This window comes from Octodon degus, unplaced genomic scaffold, assembly GCF_000260255.1.
Source record: "Octodon degus isolate 3935 unplaced genomic scaffold, OctDeg1.0 scaffold00171, whole genome shotgun sequence".
Lineage (NCBI taxonomy): Eukaryota > Metazoa > Chordata > Mammalia > Rodentia > Octodontidae > Octodon > Octodon degus.
In genome coordinates this window covers 3,967,550-3,980,982 of record NW_004524747.1, presented here as the reverse complement: position 1 = coordinate 3,980,982, position 13,433 = coordinate 3,967,550, and the positions used below count along the sequence as shown (strand labels likewise).

The following is a 13,433-nucleotide window of genomic DNA, read 5'->3' as shown; positions in this document are numbered from 1 at the left end:
GATGTTGAACATTTTTTTCATGTATTTATTTGCTGTTTTTACTTCTTCATCTGCAAAATGTATGCTCTTTCCAGATGTCTATTTTTGGATTGGGTCTTTAAGTGTTGTATGTCTGATTTTTTGAGCTCTTTATATATTCTAGATATTTCTTCTTCGTCTGAGGAAAAGTTGTCAAACATTTTTGTCTACTCTGTGGGTTGTCTCCTCATTCTGTTAGTGGTTTAGTTGCTATGCAAAAGAGTTTTGATCAGATCAGATCCCAGTTGTTTGTTCTGTGCAACATTTTCCATGCAATCAAGGTTTTATTCATCAAGTCTTTCCTTATACCTATGAATTCAAGAGTTCTACCTATCCTCTCTTGCAGCAGATTTACTGTTTCTGCTTTAATATTTAGATTTTTGATCCATTTTTATTTTAATTTAGTTCATGATGAGAAATATGGGCCTAGTTTTAATCTTCAGAATGTAAGAAGCCACTTTTTCCAGCACCACTTATTAAACAGATATCTTTCTTCTAGTAAAGCTGTTTGTTGAAGAGAAAGTGGCTGAGTGTATTTGGAATACCTTCTTCATCTTCTAATCTGTTCCATTGATGCAGGTCTGCCTTTTGTGTGTTTTGTTTTTGGTTTGTTTGCTATTTTGCCAGTACCATGATGCTTTATATAGTAGCTTTGTAGCATAATTTCAGGTCAGGGGTTGTGATGCTCTTTACCTTGCCTTTGTTGCCCAGAATTATTTTTGCTATTTTGTCTCTTCTGGTTCAAAATGAATTTTAGGATTGTTTTATCTAATTCTATGAGATATGCTATTAGCAATTTGTTCAAAATTTCAAACCTATGTAACAGTTTGAAAACAATAGCCATTTTCACTATATTGGTTCTTCCTACCCAGGAAAAAGGGATATCTTTCCATTTTCTTTTATCTGCTTCAATCTCCTCCTTCGGAGTACTGTAGTTTTCAATGCAGAGCTCTTTATAAAGCCTTTGTTAAATTGATTCCTAGGTGTTTCCTTATTTGGATGCTATTGTGGAAGGTGTTATTTCCCTAATTTCTCTCTCAGTGAGTTTATTATTTGTGTACAGGAATGCTATCGATTATTGAGTGTTGACTTTCTATCCAGCTATGTGACTAAACTTGATTATTAAATGCAGCAGTTTTTGCTAGAGTTTTTAAGGTCTTCTATGTGGAATATCATGTCATCTGCAAATAATAATTTAATGTTATCCTTTCCTATCCTTATTCCTCTTCTCTCTCTTATCCAATTCCTTTTCTCTCCCTTGTCCAATTGCTCTGGCTTATGTTTCCAGAGCTATACTGAATAAGAATGGTGATAGTGGACATCCTTGTCTTGTATCTGATTTTAGAGAGAAAGCTTCCAGCTTTTGTCCATTTAGTATGAAGTTAGCTGTTGGTTTGTCATACATGGCTTTTATCAGATTGAAATAAAGACGGTCTATTCCAATTTTCTGTAAGGCTTTTAAACATGAATTGATTTCAGACTCTATCAAATCATTTTTGTGCATCTGTTGAGTTGATCATATGGATTTTGTCCTTAGTTCTGTTAATATAGTGTGTTATATTTATTGACTTTCAGGTGATAAACTATCCTTGCATCCCTGAGATGAATCTTCCTTAGTGCTGGTATATAATCTTGATGCTTTCCTACACTCTGATTGCCAGTACCTTATTGAAGATTTATTTTATTTTATTTTTTTAAAGATTTTTTTATTTTAAAAAATAATAAAAAATGACACTGAATTTCCATAGGAAATTAACCATGGTTGCTACAATGCATATTGTTATCTTCAAAGTAGTTACTCAGATTACCAGTTATAGGCATGTAAAATTGATCAAACAATATAAGCACTGACTGTTCCTTTCAGTGAATTAGTAGAAATTAGTTGCTCAAATATTGTAGCTGTCTTTTTCCCCCTTCCTTCTTTTCTCCTTTCTCCTGTCCCAGTTGTTCTTTCCTTCTGAACAACTGGGTCCTTTATCTTTCATAATATCGATTGGACCCTTTTTCAAGCTGGCACGGGGGCTGGAGCAGTCTCCCTGGTTGTCTCTGTGAATGATCTGTTGCCATGCTCATTGGTGCAGCGACACTCGCACCTGCCATCAACATGACTGAGCAGGTGACCCTTCGTGGGACCCTCAGGGGTCACAATCACTGGGTAATGCAGATTGTTACCAACCCACAGTTCCTGAATATGATGCTGTCTGCCTCTCGAGATAAGACTACCATCACGTGGAAGCCGACCAGGGATGAAACTAATTATGGCATCCCTCAGCATGCTCTGAGGGGTCACTCCCACTTTGTGAGTGATGTCATCATCTCCTCAGATGGCCAGTTTGCCCTCTCTGGTTCCTGGGATGGGACCCTGCACCTCTGGGATCTTACAACAGCACCACCACAAGACGATTTGTAGGCCATACCAAGGATGTGCTGAGTGTGGCCTTCTCTTCTGACAACCGGCAGATTGTGTCTGGATCCCGAGACAAAATCATAAAGTTATGGAATACTCTGGGTGTATGCAAATACACTGTCCAGGATGAGTCTCACTCGGCGTGGGTGTCTTGTGTCCGTTTCTCACCCAACAGCAGCAACCCTATCATTGTCTCCTGTTGCTGGTCAAGGTATGTAATTTAGCAAACTGCAAGCTGAAGACCAACCATATTGGCCAAAATGGCTATCTGAACACTGTAACAGTCTCCCTGGATGGATCCCTCTGTGCTTGTGGAGGCAAGGATGGCCAGGCCATGCTGTGGGATCTCAGTGAAGGCAAGCATCTTCACACTTTAGATGGAAGGGACATCATCAATGCCTTGTGCTTCAGCCCTAACCGGTACTGGCACTGCACTGCTACTGGCCCCAACATCAAGATCCTGGACTTGGAGGGCAAGATCATCATGGATGAACTGAAGCGAGAAGTTGTCAGTACCAGCAGCATGGCAGAGCCTCCCAAGTGCACCTCTCTGTTCTGCTCTGCTGATGGCCAGACTCTGTTTGCTGGTTACACAGATAACATGGTGCGAGTGTGGAAGGTGACTACTGGCACCCACTAGAAATGTGTCAGCTTTTAAAAAAATTAAAAAACTGGATTTATTATATATATATATATATATTTATATATATATATATGACCTTTTAAATATTATTTACACTTCAATTTCTTATACTAGGGAGACAATGCTTACACATGCAAGTCTGATGTATTTCACTTATGAGTATGGTCTCTAATTCCATCCATTTACTATGTATGTTCATTAGGGAGATTGACCTGTAGCTCTCAGTTTTGGTTGGATCCTTCTCTGGTTTTGCTAGGGTAGTGCTAGCTTGCAGGAATTATTTTGAATGTATTGCTTTCCTTTTAATTTCATTAAAAATTTTGAGCAGTAGTGGCATTAGATCTTCTCTCAAGTTCACATAGAATTCAGTGATGAATCCATAAGGACCCAGACTTTTCTTTGTTGATAGGTTTTCATTTACATCTTGAATTTCATTGACTGATATTGTATCATTTAGAATTTTTATATCATTTGATTCAGCTGTGGTAACTCATATGCATCTAGGAATCTCTCCATTTCTTTTACGCTATCATCTCCTTAGAATACAGGTTTTTTTTGTGTGTGTATTTTAGGGAAGAGTCTATAGGGTGTTCAGGGTCTCACTACTAGATCAGACTCCTAGTGATTCTCCTGTTTACAGCCTCCCAAGTGCTAGGATTACAAGTGAGTGCCACCACGCCCAGTCTCAGTATCCATCTCAGCATGCCCCGGGGGTGGGGCTGGCACAGCAGGCCTGGGGATCAAACTTCAGGCCCCTGCTTGTGCTTGTAGGCACTTTAATCCGCTGAGCTATTTAGCTCCTCCCCCCTCAGCATACAGGTTCTTCAAGTAGATAATAATGATCTTCTAGGTTTCTGCAGGATCTGTTTTGATCTCATCCTTTTCTTTTTTTTTCTTTTTTTCCATAAATTTATTGAGAAACAAATAGCAATGAAACAGTTTCAAACCAAACTGGTAGGAAAGTTTCAATAATTAACACATTGTATACATTCTTCCTAGTGGTTAATTGCTGTACAAGATCCAGACATGATATCCTACTTACAAACACCATTAGAACAAATCCATCTATTCATTAAGAGAATGTAACTATATATCGATTCTAGCCATTTGGATACACAGATACAAAATGGACATTCATCTGCATCCCCTTTTTGTTAAGTTCTGTTATTTGAATATTATAGGTGTGTAAACTCAGCAAAATATTCTTAAAGAGTCCAGTAGCCCATAATAGTATTGGGTCTTCTGCTTGACTGGCAATGTCAGAAATTGTTGACCTGACTCCCCTACAGCTCAACATAACAGCATGGCTTTACTTCTTATATTTCGTTTTTATGCTTTTCTGCTGGATGGTTAAGTCCAAGGTAAAGCAGGACCTATGCAACAAGAGTTGTAGCTTTTGGGTCTTATAAGGTCAGTGAAATCCCTTCAGGATTTATCTTGAGATCCTGTACCTCAGATTGTAGAACCTTTGTCAGGTCAGCCATGTGGATGAGTCATGGTTATTGCTTGGCCAGTGTGCTCTCTGTGAAAGCCTGAGAGAATGCTTTTTCTCCATGTGACTCCCCTTAGGCACACTCTACATCACCGATCACTTTCCTCTTTGGCCCCATAATCTCCTTGATCAGAAAATTTGGGATACCACTGAGTTACAGGATGTTACAGCACAGGTTCTCCTATGTCCTGAGTCCTCACTGACCTTGGAAGGCTAGGGCGAAAATGTTGGCTGTCCTTGTATTCCCTCTGTTTCTCTAATTTTTGGTCTGCAAACTTTAATTGTCAAACATCCAGAAGAGAAACTTAATGATATTATTACCCCGTAGCACAGGCAGTTGAGCTTAACATCACCATCTGTGTGAATATCAAACACCTTAGACATAATATGGAACTTTCCAACCACTATGTGTATTCTAAAATTTAAGTCCCTGTAGAATGTGAAAATGTTGAACATTTTAACTTATTTATTTTCTGTGTATATTTCTTCATTTCAGAAGACATTGGTATAGCCAAAGACTTTATGTGTATTAATCTCAGATGCATATTTTTTGACTGGGCCTTTAAATTTGGGGGTCAGATTCTTTGAGTTCTTCATATGTTCTTGATAGTAATTCTTTGTTCAAGGAACAGCTGACAAACCTTTTTTCCCACATTATGAGTTGTTGTCTCCTCACTCTGTTCCTGATTTCTCTTGCTATTTAAAAGTTTTCGAGTAAGATGAGATCCAAGTTGCTTATTGTGTGTGATAGTTCCTGTGAGTTCAGAGTTTTAGTCATAAAGTCTTTGGCTACACCAATGTCTTCAAGAGTTTTACCCATTCTATCTTCCAGCAAATTTAATGTGGTCTTTTATACATTGGAATAGTTCTCATCCATAAAGAATAATATGGAGCCTTTAATAGGTAAATGGATGCAACTCAGGATCATACTTATAAGTGAAATAAACCAGATGCACATATGCAAACATCATATTGATCTCCCTAGTATGAGAAGCGGAAAGAGTAAATCAGATCCAAAATGTACAATAGATATTGCAAAATGAAAAGAAACTATTCAAAAGGAAAGAGAAACTTGAATGGAAGGAAGGAGAAAAGAAAGAATAGAAAAGCAAAATATAGCTAATACAATTATATTACTAATTTCTCTTATTTCACTGAAAAGAAAGGTTTTTGCTAGTACTCTTTGGACAATGAAATACCAATATCTTGTACTCAGAGTGATTAAGTTAAAGATAACAATATGCAGTGTATTAATCATTGTTACCTTTGCATTATGTTGTTTTGAAATTTTGTTTTATTTTTTCTCTTTAAAATAAAAAACTTGAGTGCTGGGGAGTTAGCTCAGTGGAATTAGTGCTTTCCCAGCAAGCACAAGGTCCTGAGTTAGATCCCTGGTACCACATAATAATAATAATAATAATAATAATAATAACCTTAAAGCTAAAATGTTGTATCAATAAAAGCAAATGAATTAAAACTCACACCCACCCCAAGCAAATATATACTGTATAAATGTCCTCCGCCGTGCACGACTTGACTGGCCATGCAAAACCTCCAACGAGGTGCTGCTAAGGAGTCATAGCTGTGACCTTACAGCCTGGTGCTCCTACTCTCTTCCAACCATATGCATGGCCACTATTTGTGCTGCTATCTAGTACCCAAATGCTGGAGTAATGCTAGGGCAATGGGGCTGCTCATGTGCTGAAAAAGAGGGCTCCCCCGCCTGCTGTGGAGCATGGGCTCTAGCTACAGTATCACTGCCTTAGGTGCTGAATTGTCACTGCCACGTTTTCTTGCTATTATAAATACTGCATCAATGGTTAACTTTACAGCACAGATTTTTCTGGTTTTTTCCTTCATCTTTTCACCCAAACAATTTTAGTTGATTAACTTTTTCTGTGTTTTTCTTTGTAATATTCAATTTATTTATATTTTAATGCCAAAGTTACCTGATTTTGATGGTATATTTTGATTCTGATTATGAAGGATAAGAAAATTAACACTTTGACATTACCCCTCACTTTTTTCCCTCTTCCCACTTGTTTTTAGCTATGTAATTTCAAATCCAAATGGGTTTATCCCTGTCATTGTGGTATTCTGAATATGGGCGGCTTGTCATGACATGCCAGTTACTGCTAAGATGTCTCTCGGGTAGATGGATGTTCAAAAAGAAGGGGGTGGTGAATGAAAGCAAGAGACAGGAAAAGGAATATTGTGGGACTGTCCTGCTTCAAGGTTGTATATGGTGAGATTTTTGGACTTATGTGCAAACATGAGAAGCATAGAATTCTTTAGCCTATTTTTTAAAATATAATCTAATTTTTAAATGTTTTTTATCATATTATGTAGAGACTTAAAGTTCAACATATCAATACTTGATGAAAAATACCTGTTCCTTATTATGCCTAAGATGTTTGAAATGCAGTGAGATAGTGAGGTTAAGATTGATAGCCCAAATCGTTTGATAATAACAATGGGCTTTTCTTCTGGATAGTTAACAACCTAAGTTTGCAGACCAAAATTAGAGAAAAAGGCGGGATACAAGGAAAGCCAACATTTTGGCCCTAGCCTTCTAAGGTCAATTAAGACTCAGGACATATGAGAACTTGTACTGTAATGTCATGTAACTAGGTAGTGTCCCAAATTTTCTGATCAAGAAGATTATGGGGCCAAAGAGGAAAGTGATCGATGACATAGAGTGTGCCTAAGGAGAGTCACATGAGGAGAAGACACTCTCTCAGGCTTTCACAGAGAGCACATTGGCCAAGCAATGGCCGTGACTCATCCACATGGCTGCACTGATAAAGGTTCTACAATCTGAGGTACAGGATCTCAGGACAAATCCTGAGGGCATTTCACTGACTTTCTCAGACCAAAAAGCTACAACTCTTGTTGCATAGATCCTGCTTTACCTTGGTCTTAACCATCCAGTAGAAAAGTATGAAGTCGAAATATAAGAAATAAAGCCATGCTGTTAAGTTGAGCTGTGGGGGACTCAGGTCAATAATTTCTGACATTGCCAGTTAAACAGAAGACCTAATGCTATTATGGGCTACTGGACTCTTTAAGAATATTTTGCTGAGTTTACACACCTATAATATTCAATAACAGAACTTAGAAAAATGGGGTATACCAATGAATGTCCATTTTGTGTCTGTGTATTCAAAGAGGTTGGGATAGATATATAGTTGCATTGTCTTAATGAATAGAATGATTTGTTCTAATGGTGTTTGTAAATAGGATCACAAGTCCGCATCTTGTACAGCAATTAACCACTAAGAAGAATATATGCAGTGTATTATTTGTTGAAACTGTCCTTCCGATTTGATTTGAAACTGTCTCATTGCTATCTGTTTATCAATAAAACTTTGAAAAAAAAATAAAAAGCAACTTTTACCAAAAAAATACAAAAAAATAAAAAAAACAAATGGGTTTATCACCATTGAACTTGTTTTATAATCATAATAGTTATATTTGTTTTCATCTTAATTCTAAATTTATGTAGATTTGACACTAATTGATATATATAACAAATATTATGTATATAGATATAGATATATATAAATTAAGTTATTATAGGTTGTAGTTTCTTTCCTGGTGATCCAGGCATTTTTCCCTTCATGTCTGTGACTGGAAAATTTTTCCCCACATTCTTTCTTGAGGCCTGACAGGCCACTTTTCATCTTACTGTTATTTTGCCATCTATTTCTTCAACTCAGATTTACAGCTTCATGAAACTTTCAAATTTACATTAAGCATTTGGTTATAATTTTGTATGCATTCACTGTAATATTTCAGATGTGTTTTTTTCATCAGTCATCCCATGTCCCTTTTCTCCTTTTTGAGTATATTAGCTATATTTACCTCATGCCAGTCCCATTCTGATTCTCTGCTTTCAAGAAATGTAAGTTTTTCTTGAACCAGTTATCTGCAGAAAGCTCATCTAAGAAAAAAGCCAGAGTTCTTTCCCTCATATCAAGAATTTTCAAGAGGTAGTTGTGAGGCGATTGAAAGTGTAGTTTCTCCTCTTCCCTGCTATTCAGGAATAGACATTTTCTGAGCTATGATGAGGATGAATTACTTCCTGCAAACATAGTGTGTTTATACAATTTGTTCTTCAGCCTAATCTCTTTCTGCTTTTCATAACCCAATGTGGCAACCTCAGTAGGCTCCATCAGACATTTAGATGTGCTTTTTTTTCAGTACTGAGGATTGAACTCAACCATCAGACTCTTGCTGTCAACTTTGAACATGCTTCTTATCTTTGAGTAGCATACAAATGGCCCTTTCTGGCCTTTGGTGTTATCTAATGTCTGACTTGAGAGTGTAGCTGGTGCATTTTTGGCAAATAAACTGAACAGACTGTTGAGCAGAAAACCAATTTAAAAACTCATAGAGAAGTTCTCTGCTAAGTACTCAGAGTGCAGTGTACTGAGAGGCTTAGTTTGAATAAAACCTATAGTCAGAACCAGAAGGACAAACATTTTGACATGCCCTGCCAGTCTTTCTAATCTTCTTATTACATGGCACAAAGAGCAAAGCCACTTGCACCAATTTTTCTTGTCCTTTGTAACTAAGTTCATGCTTATTAAGAGAAAAATGGATGACATTAAAGATGTTTAAGTCACATTTCATTGCCTCTTTATTTAAAATGGTTTTCCACTGTTAATTCATAGCACTTACCGCAGTCCAATATATTTCCTATTCCCTTTGACGACTCCCTATTAGATGATAAGCTCTATGAATGTAGGAATGATGTGTATTGTTTACTTTAAATCTCCATCTGTCTTGCACATAAATACCGCTCAGTGTCTGCACAATTTGATCATCCTGAATTTCAAGCTATATTTCTGGTTCTGGACAGGAGTTTATGTTTCTCCACATATTTTTGAAATAGGCTCAATAAATGTGCATTACTGTTACAAAGATAAAAATTGTTTTAAAAATATGCTAAGCAGTGTGAACAGTATAGATTCAATTAATTTAAAAGTACAGATGTATAAAAAAGACTGGAATATTACACACCTAGCATCACTGCTTCTAGGGTTCTGCTCCCTTTGTCTCTCTTTTTTCTGTAGTAGGAATTATATATACTAGTGTGACTTCAATTACAAAACCCATCGTTGAATAGCTTCCATCTTGGTCTTCTAAATGTGTACCATTTCTAATGTCTTATTAATTATCATATTCTTAAATGTTTTAAAAAAGAAAAAGAAAAAAATTAAGATTTCTTGAAAGTAAATGTTAATATTCAATTGTTTATCCAACCTTGCATAACTATATCTGTTAATCTGAGCAGGAGTTTTGATGATAAAAATAGATAATATAACAATGCTGTTAATTAGCTGTTCCTGTTTTGAAAATTTGTAACATATGTATTGTACGTTACTCTGTCTCTGTCTTTTTGCTTCTGTTTTTACTTTTCAAAATAAGATTTTAAAAAATCGTAATGTTTTGGGGCCAGGGAGATGACTCAGTGGAATAAGCACTTCCCTGGCAAGCAGAAGGGCCTGAGTTCAATCCCTGGTTCCACCAAAAAAATAAATAAAAATAATATAAAATAATATAAAATCAGAAAAAAGAGAATTTGAGGGCAAATTAATCCCCCAAATCCAGACTAATTAATAAATTCAGCAGGCTCAGAAGTTAAAACAATTATCACCTGTGTCTTAATGATTTGCAACTCTATACAAAGATGTCATCCAAAAGTTTAAATTTTGGAAAATTTATTACAGTAAAGATACATTTCCATTAATCCCCCTAAAATACTTTATCTCAATTCAAATATATTTATCCCATCATTTTTGTCACTTTGTGAAGCAATTCTGGATGACCTTTCATGAGTGTCTTTTTTTGCAGTCATAACTGCCTTAATCTTCTTAATTGATTTGAAACAGTTAACTTCCATGGTTGTTTTGACTTTAGAGAACAGCTGGAAGTTGTATGATGCAGATCGCAGAGCTGGTATACAAGGTGTATGAAAGCAGGGCATAATATCTTGACCAGGCTTCTTTCCTATTTGGTGGCATTTGGTAGAATCATGTTAGTTCACCTCCCAAAGATACGTGTGAAGGAAGATGTCCAGAACTGCTTCAGAAACTGCATGAACACTAGGATACATGTGTTTGAAGTGAGGGGAGACATTTTGAGGGGGATTGATAGCAATTATGGAAAGGGAATCCAGGGAAGTAGGGAGAAGGCATAAAAGAGGGAGGTGGTATAAAAACAGTCAAGATGTGATATGTACATATACCAATTCCCCAAGATGAATATGACTATTATATATTGCAAACATACTAAATGTCTATGTTTAATCAATATCTGAATATCTATGTTTATTCAGTTTCAACTCTCTGTCATTTGTGCTTAGTTTCTTCTTCCATTCTTCAGTATTCCCCAGTTCTCGAAACTCCTTTAAATTTGTTCATATAATGACCACGGAAATATTTTGTAACTTTTTAATAAATAAATAAATCATTACAGCCAAAAAGAAAAAAATCACAAAAATATTTTATTTTTACTTTGGTTTAGTTTTTTGACAGACTTCCGCTATATAGTGCAGACTAGCTTCAAATTCACTATGTAGCTCAGGATAACCTCAAACTCACAGCAATGATCCTCCTCCCTCAGCCTCCCAAGTGTTGGGATTACAGGCATGTGCCACCATGACTGAGCAGATAAAAATATTTTAAAAACACAAACCTTATTGTTTGATTAGGCCTTGCATCTTGAATTCAGTATTAACTTATTTGGTGCCTATAGTTACAAGTCCCACAGATATTTCATGCTCAACATATTTGAAATTAGATTCATCCTTTCCTCATCCTACACCAAAACCATTTTCCATCTTATATTTGCCGTCTCAGTAAACATAACTACCACCCCCTCAGTTACACATGCTAGAACCTGACATTATTGACTTTTTTCTCTCCTTCATCCTATGTTGCTAGCTTATCTCAAAGCTTCATTGATTCCACCTCATTAACTTTTTAAATGAATGTTATGATTTATCACAACAATACATAATAACAAAACAAGTAGCATAGTTTGGGATGAAACATTTTCCATCCTCTTCCCTTGGCTCAGTGGCTCTTTCTTTTTTTTCATAATTTTATTGATAAACAGATAACAATGAGACAGTTTCAAATCAAATCGCTAGGACAGTTTCAATAACTAACACACTGCATACATTCTTAGTAGTGGTTAATTGTTGTACATGATGTGGACTTGATATCCTATTTACAAACACAATTAGAACAAATCATTCTATTCATTAACAGAATGTAACTATATATCTATCCCATCCATTTTGCATACACAGATACAAAATGGACATTCATCTGTATCCTCTTTTTTTCTAAGTTCCGTTATTTGAATATTATAGGTATGTAAACTCAGCAAAATATTCTAAAAGAGTCCAGTAGCCCATAATAGCATTGGGTCTTCTGTTTAACTGGCAATGTCAGAAATTATTGACCTGAGTTCCCCACAGCTCAACATAACATCATGGCTTTACTTCCTATATTTCATCTTCATACTTTTCTACTGGATGGTTAAGATCAAGGTAAAGCAGGACTTATGCAACAAGATTTGTAGCTTTTTGGTCTGATAAGGTCAGTGAAATCCCCTCAGGATTTATCCTGAGATCCTGTACCTCCGATTGTAGAACCTTTGTCAGTGTCAGCCATGTGGATGTGTCACAGCCATTGCTTGGCCAATGTGCTCTCTGTGAAAGCCTGAGAGAGTGTTTTCTCTCCATGTGACTCTCCTTAGACACACTCTACATCATTGATCTCTTTCCTCTTTGGCCCCATTATCTCCTTGATCAGAAAATTTGGGACGCTACCTAGTTACATGACGTTACAGTACAAGTTCTCATATGTCCTGAGTCTTAATTGACCTTAGAAGGTTAGGGCCAAAATTTTGGCTTTCCTTGTATCCCTCCTTTTTCTCTAATTTTGGTTTGCAAACTTAGGTTGTTAACCATCCAGAAGAAAAGCTTATTGTTATTATCAAACGACTTAGGCTATTAAGCTTAACCTCACTATCTCTCTGCATTTCAAACATCTTAGGCATAATAAGGAACAGGTATTTTTCATCAAGTATTGATATGTTGAACTTTAAGTCCCTACATAATATGATAAAAAATCTAAAAATTAGATTATATTTTAAAAATAGGATAAAGAATTATATACTTCTCATGTTTTTTTCTTAACTTTTTTATTTTAGTTCTATCTGATACAGTGGTTCTTAAATGGGAGAGAGTTTGTCTCCTAGGGGCACTTTCTAGTTTCTGTATTTTGCTTTTGTTTTGTTCTGTTTTAGTTTTTTTTGCAAGGGCCAAGGAGGTAGGCTATAGGCTTCTTGTTGCTTAATTGCCACAATGTGCAGAAGGGTTCTACTGACTCCCTGTGACTGGAGAACCTACAGTTCACAGAACACCTCTGATCCAAAATGTTAATAGCTTTGTTCATAATGATCATCTTTAAAACTATACCCACTACTATAATGGACTACTGGACTATATTGGAATATCTTGCTGAATTCATGCACCTACAATATCTAAATGACAATGGAACACCCTTCTCTGACAAAATTAAACAAAAAAGGGGATACGAATGAACGACCATTTTGCATCTGTATATTCAAACTAGGATAGATGTACAGCTGCATTCTCTTAATTCAATGAATAGAAAGATTTGTTCTAATAGTGTTTGTAGACAGGATATCATGTCTGCAACTTGTACAATGAATAATCACTAAGACAACAATATGCAATGTATTAATTATTGAAACTGTCATACTAATCGGTTTTGAAACTGTCTCATTGCTAATTGTTTCTCAATAAAATTATTTTAAAAAGATATTTAAGA

At 36.0% G+C, this 13,433-nt stretch overlaps 1 pseudogene; it reads left to right on the top strand.

Moving 5' to 3' along the window:
- Positions 1–2,122: 2,122 nt before the first annotated feature.
- On the top strand, positions 2,123–3,065 carry LOC101586065 (annotated as a pseudogene).
- Positions 3,066–13,433: the final 10,368 nt, after the last annotated feature.